At 45.4% G+C, this 12,206-nt stretch overlaps 1 protein-coding gene across 4 annotated transcripts in view; it reads right to left on the bottom strand.

Moving 5' to 3' along the window:
- The window catches only part of AMOTL1 (angiomotin like 1), a 194,605-nt gene extending 183,472 nt beyond the window's left edge, over positions 1-11,133 (bottom strand). Inside the window, exon 1 of one of the 4 annotated variants that reach the window (XM_019524506.1) lies at positions 11,040-11,133. The gene's annotated coding sequence lies outside the window, so the exon portion shown is untranslated. The remainder of the gene's footprint in view (positions 1-11,039) is intronic. The other 3 variants (XM_019524510.1, XM_019524507.1, XM_019524505.1) reach the window with 3 other exon arrangements.
- Positions 11,134-12,206: the final 1,073 nt, after the last annotated feature.

The raw sequence follows: 12,206 nt of genomic DNA, 5'->3' as shown, positions 1-12,206 counted from the left end.
ATGTCATACAAACACGTTAGTAGTAGTTAGGAAAGATCAAGGGGTATGGATTGTTAAAAACACCTAAGCCTAAGAGCACACATTAAAAATTAATTTCCTTCTATTAATGCAGTCAGAGCAGGTCAGACAGATCCAGCCCCTGATGTTTCCTCTGGCTCGTGGGACTCCCCACAGTTTCAGCCATGCGTGGGCCATGGCTCTACACTCTAGTTAGGGTGCTCAGAGTGGTACAGGGCCTGATTCCAGTGCATGGGTCCAGGCGGAGGAGGTGTGGGGCCCTGCAGGCCTGATCCTGGTGTTCAGGGCTGGATGGAAGTGGTGCTCAAGCCCAGGGCCCCAATCCCAATGACAGGGCTGGGCAGAGATGATGCAGGGCCCCAAGGTCAATCCAGAAAGTGGCAGCACAATCCTAGTGCACATCCTAGCTGAGGCCACATGGGCCCTATCTTAGTACACGGGGTCCAGTCTGGCCCTTGGATGGGCTCCATGCCACTGACCTGAAAAGTTTGAGCCCCACCGATTTACAGAGCAAATAAATTTACAATACACCCCTAGAAGCTCAAACTAGCTCTCTAATGCAAACAAAACAAGACATGACAAATATCTGATGTTCAAACAGGTGGAAAAATACTGTAAAGACCCCAATAATTTTGGGGCCTTCTTCACACATCCAAAAGAAGCAAAATAGGACACACATGCAATTCTTTTCCCTTTTATATCCCACCTCCTAAGACTTCCCAAATTGCAGATTAAAAACTGTTACATGTGAATTACTATTCCAGCATCATCTTTACAATCTCTAATCTATAACAACTGGATGTCAGAGAACAAAAGACAGTTAAGCTTCTGGTTTGGCATTTTGCCATTTTACAACAGTCTGCTGCATGAATTCTTCAGAAAGTAAACAGCTGCACTTGCATTTTTATAACCGTAAACTATGTAGAATTGATGTAACCAGAACAACAGGAAAATAAATGTTAAACGCAGTTCCCCTAGTCTACAAATCTGTACTTAAGATTTTGTAAGGGGCGGGGGGAGAAGGAAGTATTATGTATTTCTGTGTCTTACAGGAGTTTTTCTGTCCCAGTGAGATCAGACAGCAACAGAACAACTGCTCTTATTATATAAGCAAAAGGTTTAATTCAGTGTTTCCTAAACTTTTGATACCTGGGGCACGCTTTTTGTCTGGATTAAAATTCATGGTACACTTCACTCACCAGTCGGTGGGCCAGATCCAGTCCATAGGCCCAATCCTGCGTGCAGTGCTGGCCTAGCTGGGGCCTGATCCCTCCACACAGGACTGGCCTAGCTAGTCCAACTATGCAGGGCCCAATCCCTCTCCATGGGGCTAGCACAGCTAGAGCCCCATCCAGCCCATTTTCTGTGGAACACCTTCTGCCACTCTCACAGCACACTAATGCTCCAAGTAGGGTTGTAAATCCAATCATTTTTTTTACTATCTGCAAACCTTTTTAATGGCAGCCAAACTTTTTTACTGACACATGTTGTTACTGATATATGTGTTTTACATACAGTAAATGTAACTCTTCTGCCACATCCTGTCATGCTGCCCAGCCCATTAGAAAGGCTGAGTTCAAATTTAGGGGTTTCATATCAACTGCAGGAAAAAAGTAAAGGAGTTTGGTTGTCAGTAAAAATTTGCAGTAAAAAAAAAAAGTTCTTGGGTTGGCAACCTTGCTTGCAATCATTTTAGACTGTGCAACTCCCCTGCCAGGAACCTCCTACGCACTCCCTACATTCTGATACTCTTAACTTCATCCCGCATCATGCTGCCCCTCCAGCCCATCCCCCAGTCTTACCCCTGCCAGCCCAGTTCCCCCTGTCCCAGTATGAACCCCCAAAGAAGCCTATCTTATACAAAACTGTGCCGGCAGCACAAACCTGCAAGTTTACCCCCGCCCTCGGAGACCCCTTTTCTTCTCCTCTAATTTTCCCACGCGCGCCAAAAGCAGGAGCGAAGAATTGACCAATCAATACCCGTAATGTGAGGGACATCATTTGGCCTATAAAACCTATGTGTGAGCTTCCGCCCAGCAGAAGCAGCGCTCCTCAGCGAATCGAGGAGGAACTCTTCCTCCCCGCCCAGGCTTGGCCAGCCTTGACGTGCTTCTCCACCACCGATTACAAAATTACCCCGGCGTACCCTTCCCCGCGCACCCAATAAGACCTCGTTCATCTCTGTCTCGAGAGGGTCTCCGCAGCTGTCGATTTTGCAACACAACCGTTATCTGTTTTGCTTGATCTGCGCCTACGCGTCTATTCTGCTGACGTGTAAGTAAAACGAAAACAAAATCCTGCAACCATTATGCATGTGTAGCCGCCTCCTTTACAAAACCCACCCAAGGGGACAAGACCCACCAGCTCCAGTGGGCCTTGTGGCTACTGTCACCCGTGTTCCTCTCACAACCCCTTCACCCATGGTTCAATGGAACGCCTCCCTGTCCATTAACCTAACGGCACCTGGTAATTTTGGCAATGATCCTTACTTTGGGCTCTACTATCCCCTTCTCCAAGCAGCAGTGCTTACTGCAGCTTGTCACGGAGTCAAAAGTCCTTTGGACGACATGAGTGAACAGTATCCTGAGCGACTTTTCCAATTCGGGGGTTGCTGTTCCAAATTAAGTACTCCCCCCCCAATAGGCCTTGTTTGGGCCTGTAACGATGGTCAGCTGCGTACAAAACTACCAGCCACTCTCTCTGGCGTCCAATGTTTCTTAAGCTTTGTCAGTTTTTCTCCACCCTTGCAGGCCCATACTGCCCGCCCATTGAGCCCGACGCTGCGAAGACACACCCGCTCGTTGACCCATCAAACTACGTGGAGTGAACTTACCTTCAGCGACAAGGTTCGCCAACAGCTTGCCTGGTTGGTTACAGACTTCTTCCTCCCGTGGGGCATAGGGCTTGCGAGAGCCCACATTCAGCTAGCCTCCCTTGCCGAAACCGTAGAAAAACTAGCAAACTCCACAGCCGATTCTCTCATGATGATAAACCAACAACTGCAAGCAACCTCACAAATGAGTTTACAAAACTGCCTTGCACTTGACGCCATGCTAATCTGTGAAGCTGGACTTTGCCAATTTCTCAATTTGTCCCGCGAACTGTGCTGTATTGCTATCCCTAATGTTTCTTTACCTCTCGAAAAGCAAATAATTAAGATCCGCCAGTTGGCCAAAGAAGCGAATGCAGCATCCGGAATTGGCCAAGGTTGGCTAGCCAGCATCTTCAATTGGGCTGGGTGGGACATTTCAGCTTGGCTTGTAAATCTGTTAACTCCATTGTTAACCGTCTTGTTTATAGTTGTAATAGTAATTTCTTGTGTTTGTTGCGTATTTCAACTTTTAAAGAGAAAGTTAATAACACTATCTGCTTTTGTATATACACGCTTGCCACTTAGAGAGTCTCTTGACCCAGAGAATGAGGACGAGGTCTAGCACATCGATGTTTGTGCTTGACAGCAAGGGGGCATGTCTTACGCAAAACTGTGCCATCAGCACAAACCTGCAAGTTTACCCCCACCCTCAGAGACCCCGTTTTTTCTCCTCTAATTTTCCCACGCACGCCAAAAGCGGGCGCAAAGAATTGACCAATCAATACCCGTAATGTGAGGGACATCATTTGGCCTATAAAACCTATGTGCGAGCTTCTGCCCAGCAGAAGCAGCTCTCCTCAGCGCATCGAGGAGGAACTCTTCCTCCCCACCCGGGCTTGGCCAGCCTTGACGTGCTTCTCCGCCACCGATTACAAAATTACCCCGATGTACCCTTCCCCGTGCACCCGATAAGACCTCATTCATCTCTGTCTTGAGAGAGTCTCCGCAGCTGTCAATTTCGCAACGCAACCGTTATCTGTTTTGCTTGATCTGCGCCTACGCGTCTATTCCGCTGATGTGTAAGTAAAACAAAAACAAAATCCTGCAACCATTATGCGTGTGTAGCCGCCTCCTTTACAAAACCCACCCAAGGGGACAAGACCCACCAGCTCCACCGACCCGCGCGTGGGACAAAGCCTACCTGTGACCCAGCAGTACTAAAGGCAGCCTGAGATGCAGCAGCAGCAGCACATGACTGAGAGAATGCACTTTGCAAGGTGCTGCTCTCCCTCTCAGACACAAGGCTGCTGACTTAGGTCTCTTCTACACTTCTGTAAGAGTTTGACCAGCATAGCCACATATCGCATTGATGCAGTTTCACTAGTTGAAGAACTACTAGCACTAGTAAAAGCCAGGGGTGGATCCAAGGGGGTACAAGTGATGTAGTTGCAACCCCGCCCCGCAACACACTTTTATTCCCCATTCACTCAAATTAAAACTAATTGCCTTATAGTGGCAGAAGCATTTCTATTTAGGCAGCGGTGGGGGAGTCACTTGACTTCATGGATCATTATAAGCTACCTGATTCCTTTTAAACTCTTAATTCCATAGGTATTAACAACACTCTCTCCTTTTTAATTGTCTTGATGTTTTAATAATCAAGCTATCCTTTCTGAAATTCTGTAGCTTCTATTTCAGAGCCCTGCACATTGTTTTAACTTTAGCTAAAAAATTATTCAAGTGTGGAAATCTTAACTCCAGTGAACATCAACTCAGGTGTGGAAATAACTTTCAGTGAAGCACTGGATACTCTGCCAGGAAGCTCAATGCTAACTTTTGTTTTAAGCTGAAAGAGAGGTAAATTTAATTCTGATTACAACAGGACAAAAAAAACCCATCTTTTGATTATTTTTGCCTAGTGTGTTGTGGTTTTTTTATACATGGTACTGTATTTACTCATATAGAAGATGACCCTGAAAATACGATGACCCCCCAGTAAGTAGATTCTATATATGAAAATGTATAAATGTGATAATTTTCCAGGTAGAAATTCTAATTATTGGAGGTTTGCCTTGAATTTGTCCCTCTGCTACTGTTACATAAAGGAAAATAAATCAAGGGAGGGGGGATCAGGTTGCCACCTTGCCCCCTGCCCCTCCAGCTTCTTCCCCCTGCAACCACTTCCCCCATCCTTACTGTCTGACCCTACATTTCCTTACATGGAAGTGAGGGGCAAATTTGAAAAAAGTGGGTGCATCTACACGTGCAATTAAACACTGGAGTTTTCTCCCAGGCACAGCATTTACATGTGTGGCCAGGACTGCAGCACGTTGAGCCAGGGAGAAATAAACTGCCAGCATAGGGCTGCTCCACCCTGGCTCAGTGTGCTGTAGAGGGGCTGGCTGAGGCATGAAGGTGCAACAGTCTGGGGCTAGCCAACAGGCAGCCCTCACACTCTAGCACCCTCATGCCCCAGCCAGCCCTGGTCAATATCTAAGCATGTATTTTGGTGCAGGTAATTATTCTGCTGTAGGATAGTACTTGTCCCAGACAGTACTATCCTACTGTGGAGTTAATTAATTTACTGTGCCCTAATACAGTCGCATGTGTAAATGGTGACACTTTAGTGTGAAGCTAATTAGTCAGTGCCACAGTAAATTGTCTCATGTAGATGCATCCACTGATTTTAAAATAAGCATGCCTGTAGTAATTTGGACATAGGCAAATTACTAAAAAGTTCCCATAGACTTAGTTCATTCAGAATGGATGCATTTTACCTTTTTTGAAACTGTTGCAGGTTTTAACAGGTACTCTATAAACATACTTTTAAGCAGCACTTTTGTACCTACTTATATATAGTATAGACTTTTTTTTTTCAAGTTTGTGTCTCAAGCCAAATTAGCCAAATCAGCTCTGAATTCTATTGACTGAGAAGACCTCATTCATTTCAACTGTCAAGTACCCTACTTCCCAGACTCTTCAGTCTGGGGCTTCAGATACTCCCAAATCCAGGGCAAGAATCCTACATGCAAACCCCAAGCTCAGAGGTCTTGAGGTTCAGATGCCCCCTTAGTCTCACTTGCTTCTAGTCCAAGGGCTTTAGGAGCAAGCTAGAGAGATAGTTCAAGGGCAATCCCCCATCACCATAAATTGTGTAGCCAAAATCCTCCCATTGGGAGGCTATAGCAGACTCTCACGGGGTGCCCACCCACTGTACAATGGAAAGGTCTCCACCCTCAACTACATCAAGTTATTCAAGGCCAGGAAAAGGGAATCTCCCCTGCTAGGTATGTAAAACCACCTGGGCCAAAACCATCATCATGGTATTTCCCCACTCAGGTATGCGTAATATTAATCTGAAGCCAAAAGGCTCATGAATGATTTACCATATACTTCATTGGACTGGGCCCCAAGAGAATCAACAGCTTTTCAAGCCAAGCTAATTCCATAGCTCAGCATTGTTCAGTATGTGTGTGTACTCCAGATACCCCACAAAAAGGATTCACGTGCTAATTAGCCCCCTACTCATGACTGGAACCAGGTATTCTTGTCATGAGTCCTGGGATACGGCAAAAGTTTTTACACAGATAAGGCACAGGGCAACCTAGTCTGGCTTCACCTCATGGAGAGTTGGGCCACACAAATCATATGTGATAGGGTAAGAGGGAGAGTCTGGGTGAACTGTTTGGGGCCCAGTTTGGTGATGTTTGCCAGACATTTAAGCTGATGAAGAAAAATAAATAATGAGACGTGGAAAAGAAAGGTGGTACTCATCTGCGGGAGTGAAAAGGAAGTAAAAATGTATTTCATGTAGTGGTTCACTATGACTTGAAAATGAGTCAATACTGAGGCAGACTGCACACAGTGGGCATTTTTGGCACCATGGGAGAGTGAAAAGCTAGAGCAAATTCTGGCACCCTTCCATGGTGCCAAAATGCCCACAAGTCATAGTGAACCACTACATTGAATACATTTTTACTTCCCTTTCACTTCCACAGTTGAGTACCACCTTTCTTTTCTTATGACTTGACCCCAAGCTGAGCAGAATGAGGGCCTGGATTAAGATGGAGGCCAAAGCGAAGCAGAGAGTGGGTCAGTGGTATGCGTGTCACCTCTCCATGGTAGGGCGCATAGCACTCATGAAGGCAGTGTTGCTATCAGTGATACACCACACTGGTCTTCCCCGACCCAAGTGCGTCACGCAGAATCCAGAGAACCATGTGCATCTTTTTCTGGGGATCCAGAATGGAGAAGGTGGCAAGGAAGACCCTGTACAAGAAGAAACAGGTGGGGGCTAGAGGGATGCCAGACATCCACCTGTTCCTGTGGGCATGGTACATGAGCCAGATCTGCAAGCTGGTGACTGGGCCAGCAACCAAAACAGCCTGTCTTGTCAAGTATTGTACAGGTCACCTCCTGAGACCATGTGGGGTGGGTATGCACCAGCCAGAGGGAGACTGTGCACCAAGGAATGCCCCTGGCTCTGCAGTGTGCTGAATGAGTTCCAGAGCGAGTAGGGGCTACAGAAGGAAAGCCCAGAGACCATGTCCAACCACAGGAAGATACAGAAGACAGTCAGAGACAGGCTAAGCGACCCTGGAGCTGCTCCCTGATGATGACTGCCAGGCTGTCTGGGACTGGATCTTTCACAAAGACCTAAGAAAAGACCACAGAGACTTGAACTGGCTCATAGCTCACGGCATACTCCCAGTGAAGGCATGGAGGCACAGAGCAAGATGAGAGTCTAGACCCAGCTGCTCCAGGGCAAGCTGCCAAGGCGAGATTGAGACCATCAACCACCTCTTTTGGCTCTGCCCCTATGCCAAGAGATTTTGGAAAAAGTAAGCCGGCTCCTTGAGGAAGTGACAGGAGTCAGGCTGCTGACAAGGGAGGCAGCACTGTATGGACACCTGACTAAACATCAGGGGTCCCAGACAACCCACTTCGACCAGTTTGTGTCCTGCATCAGGAGCACCCTGTGGCAATGCAGGAGCCTCCTGATGTACAGACACACTGAGCTCAAGCAAACGGACTGTATTAAAATGTTTCTGAGTGAACTCCAGTCCTACTATGAGAAATCAGTGGGAGAGGACAGAGAGGACGCAGCCCCCACAAGCCCCCACAAGCCCTGAAGCTGCTGCAGCAGCCAGTGAGTGGGGGCATTTGTTCTTTTTTTTTTCCAAAGAGTCAGGAGCTGGGGCTAGGGAGGCTGGGAGAGTGGGCAGGGGTTGGCGGGGGGGCTTGTGGCAGAGCCCCCCACATGGTGTGGGACAGTGGGGGGCAGCAGGAATCGTGCCCACCCCCCCTGTCTGGCAGCAGCTGGTGAGTGGGGGCTTTTTTAAATTTTTCAAATTGCCAGGAGCTGGGGCCGGACAGGGCAGCTATTGATAGGGCTGGGACAACGGGCAGGGGATGGGGCCAATTTGGAAATTCAGCCAATTCGGCAGTGGCCAAATCTCAAAATCAGATCTGGCCAAATTGATTCGGGACAGCGATTCGAATCACCAAATTTAATCCCTGTCCCCCAAATCAGTCAAATCCAAATCCGAAGCGAATACTAGCTGCTTCTCACAGGCCTACTGTTTAATGATAGATAATCTATATAATGAGGTTTCCTTGTATGCAAAAGTAAGATGAGGATTTTTTCCCCATGCTGATTGTGGAAAAACCTCATTTTATATTTGAATAAATATAATGTATGATATAGGAAATAAATACACATTCCAATGAAAGTGATATTTATTTTTGCTTTGATCTTAAACTGAATAATACAGCCCTAGGCCCCGAGCATGTTAGCAAAGCTCCTAATTTCTTTTTGCCTAGAGAAAACTCTGTTGTGCTATATAAAATGAGGCACCACACTATCTGTACTTCCCTTTTCAAAATCATAGCTCTATCTATGGAAAAAGCTATTGTGCTTCGCTGAGCAGGAGTACGTTTTCTCAGCACTTTTGTATTTATACATATGGATGCAGCTGTGCCTACACAAGGACAATTTGCTACTGACCTATTTCAGGAGTATTAAAGCAGATAAACTTTAAAAACCCTTAGATGTCCAATTTCAAAGTGTTAATGTGGTACAGCCACATCTTTCAGCGTGTCTGCAGGCTGCTGTCAGGCAGCTAGAACAGCCCTTGGAACAGATTCACCTACTGACGCCTGCCTTCGAACAGTTACTCTTCTCCCTCAAGGGGAACACAAAAAATCAAGTTAATAGGTGTGATCCAGTCACAACTCCAGCCAAGGGGCTTTGGATCAGGCCTGGAAAGCAGCAATGCTCAATATACAGACCTTCATGAGCTTGAAAAGCATTGTGTGTTTGAGCAGAGTTTCCACAGCCATATAATAGGAATACTATTCTTCATGCTAGAATATACAAGGCAGCAAACTGATCTTGCAGTTATCAAACACTCCCATTTGGTTTCTTCATTTCATTTTCCTCAGAAGCCTTTTATTGCCTCATATATTCCTTCCCTGTGAAGCTCTCCTTTAATTAAACAAAAAAGGTGACTAATGAGCTGTTCATTAATGCAATCATTCAAAATGTTCTATGTAGCTGCTCTTAAGGAGTTCCTTAAAGAGCGAAGCTTGAGCCAACTGGCCCAGAATATGATCACAATGTTAACTGAATGATCTCATGGTAGTTATCTTGAACTGATATGTAATTAATGTGGCCTTATTACAGCTAGAGGAGAAGCCAAGAGCATTCGGAGAATTAGGCATCACAGTCCCCAGGAGGGGAATACTAGGACTGGAGACAGGCACAAGTTCACAGGAAGCCTGTGCATGTTGGGACAGGATGGAGGATTCCACGTTGAAATATGCATTCCCCTCCCAGCCTCTTTCCAGAGAAAGCACACCCTTTGCTGCCTGGGCGCACATGGCTCATGAAAGGAATAATCTCCTGAGAAGAGCTGTTTTCTTAGAGTATAAGCAACTCTCCATTTTAAGCATGAGAAGATTTTATGGGAGGAACATACACAAGCTACAGTGCCAATTACCTTCCTGAGAACACCTGGTGTTTATTAACACACTTGCATAGATTCTGCCACCCTTACTTGAGCTAAGTAATGGCATGCCCAAGCTAGATTTTCAAGATTTCTGGGTGCTCATGGGATGCTGGCCCTTTTTGAGCATCTAGCCATGTCTCACAATGGGAGCTGAAAATCTGGTTCCATTTGCATCCAGGAGAACTATGTATAGTCAGGTAACATTAAGTCACCCTAACTGTTGGTATTGGAGGGAGGACCTGGCGTTGCCACACAGCTAGAGAACACAGGTACAATCTAACAAATAATAAATATGTGTTTTCATTTAATTTGAAATCACTTCTCCATTTTGCATGACTTAAAATGTACACAAAGCAATCTTCATCCAAATCCATCTCAGGCTGCCTATGAAAAACACCAGCACATCTGTTCCTAGCAATCAGCTCTTATTTCAGACCCCAGATATTGCTACTCCTGCTCTTTACTTCAACTGAGTGACACTTGAAACTTGAACAAAAATCCCCTCACAGATAATCCCAAAGAACCGCACAGACTGTCCAGACTAGGCCACAGAAATGTAGCCACCTCGGAGGTGGAGAGAAGCAACCTGTTGCTCAGCATGAAAATGAGGACCAGGAAGTGGAATGAACCACAATCTTACAAAAAGTCGCGGAAAATACCAGATGTCTCTCTGGAGCTGGTAGGACTGTCAGGTATTTTGTTCATCGGTTTGTTCTGAATCTTTTAAATTTGAAAGTTCCTTTACAATAAACTTCATGTAAGTGCAAGTCTGGGCACTTTTAATTCATCTGTTTACATTTCCTTTCCATATCAGAGGCTGTACACTTTTAAATCAGACTCTAAAACCCTTATTTGGATATTAAGATCTTCAGAGCAAACCACATTTTCTTTTCTCTCTCATTTAGAAGTGAGCATGCTGCTCATTCTGACCAAATAATAAGCACCAGCTACTAGATCCTCACCCATTATCGTTAATTCAGCCAGTGGTATTCACAGTTTGATTAATGCCAATTCATTTTACACCCAGTCTTTGCTTATCTATTAAAGAGATGATAATTTCTCAGTGGCACTTTTGTGAACTAAAAGCATACATCACCAGAAAGCACATGGCTCCTTTCTGTATTCTCAGTAGGAAATGTTCCAGCTTTGATTTGGACAAGACCTTTCAAAAAGCATAGAATACAAATGGTAAATCTTACCTTACCAAGCATCTGTCGTGAAACTTCTTTGGCACTCACTGTCTTTACCCTGATACTGCAAGGTGGAAAAATTACTTTCTTGCTGAGGTATTTGTTCCTCATCCAGTGAGGCCTCTATGAAAACTATGCAAGCCATTGCCTGGACTTGCTTGGTTTTGTATAAGTTATGCACTGGAATTCAACTGTTCTCTTGCATTCAAAGAGCTTCAAATTACTACAAACTACCTATCAGTATTAAGAGTACTGGGAGTTTGGATTCATTTTCCTAAGTTATATACTTATCTTTAACTAATTAAGCCACTGGAAGTGCAGAAGGGGAAAGAAAAGAACCATTCTTATACCTAAGATGGAAAGAATTATTGTGAGAAGCTGACATTTAGCAGTAATCATAAAAATCGTTAAAATCATAGAGAAGTAGGGCTGGAAGGCACATCCATAGGTCATTTGGTTGAACCCCCTGCCTAATGGAGGGGTAGTATTAAAATGATTCTGTTATTTAAAGGGATATTTCTAATTCATATATTCCCAACCACTAATTTACAGAGCCACTGGCTTATCTTTAGCTCTTATATATTCCACATTGAGAGGTAAAGCAAATAAGCATTTCCTAAAGTAATTGAAGTATACTAGGGTGGTTGTACACGTGACAAAAATATCACTTGGTGTGGCTTAATGGTGTCACACTATACACATGCAAGAGTTTTGGTGGTTTTAAATGAGTTTGCATCATTACAAAGTAAACTACATCTGGATGTATTTTAGTTTGCAATGTTGCAAATTGCAATGATGCAGCTGTCAGCTTGGTCCCTGGCTGTAGGAGAGGAGGGCAGTCTCCACAGAAAAGAAGGATTGGGCCCCTCGCTGTTTCTGCCTGCAGCAGGTTCCTGCAGTGTGCAGGACACCTCAGGCCACCCAGGAATACGCTGGCCTGCCCCTGGGGCAGCACAGGAAGGTGGCAGAAGGCTGGTTGAATTTACTGGCAGTGGGAACGGTGCATGGAGTGCTGCAAGTCCAGGTGGGCTGCTATCTGGCCAGGTGCTGCCCCAGCTTGGAGGCACCCAATCCAAACTTCCCTGAGCCCACCTGGGCTTCCAGAGCCCTGTGCACCATCCCCTCCTCCATTTTTATTTGTCTTTATACTTTTATTTGTACTTCATACTGTGTGGC

Source organism: Gavialis gangeticus, unplaced genomic scaffold (assembly GCF_001723915.1).
Source record: "Gavialis gangeticus isolate Ggan-Ray unplaced genomic scaffold, GavGan_comp1, whole genome shotgun sequence".
Lineage (NCBI taxonomy): Eukaryota > Metazoa > Chordata > Crocodylia > Gavialidae > Gavialis > Gavialis gangeticus.
Note: the sequence above shows the minus strand (reverse complement) of the source record. Positions and strands in the feature narration are given on the sequence as shown.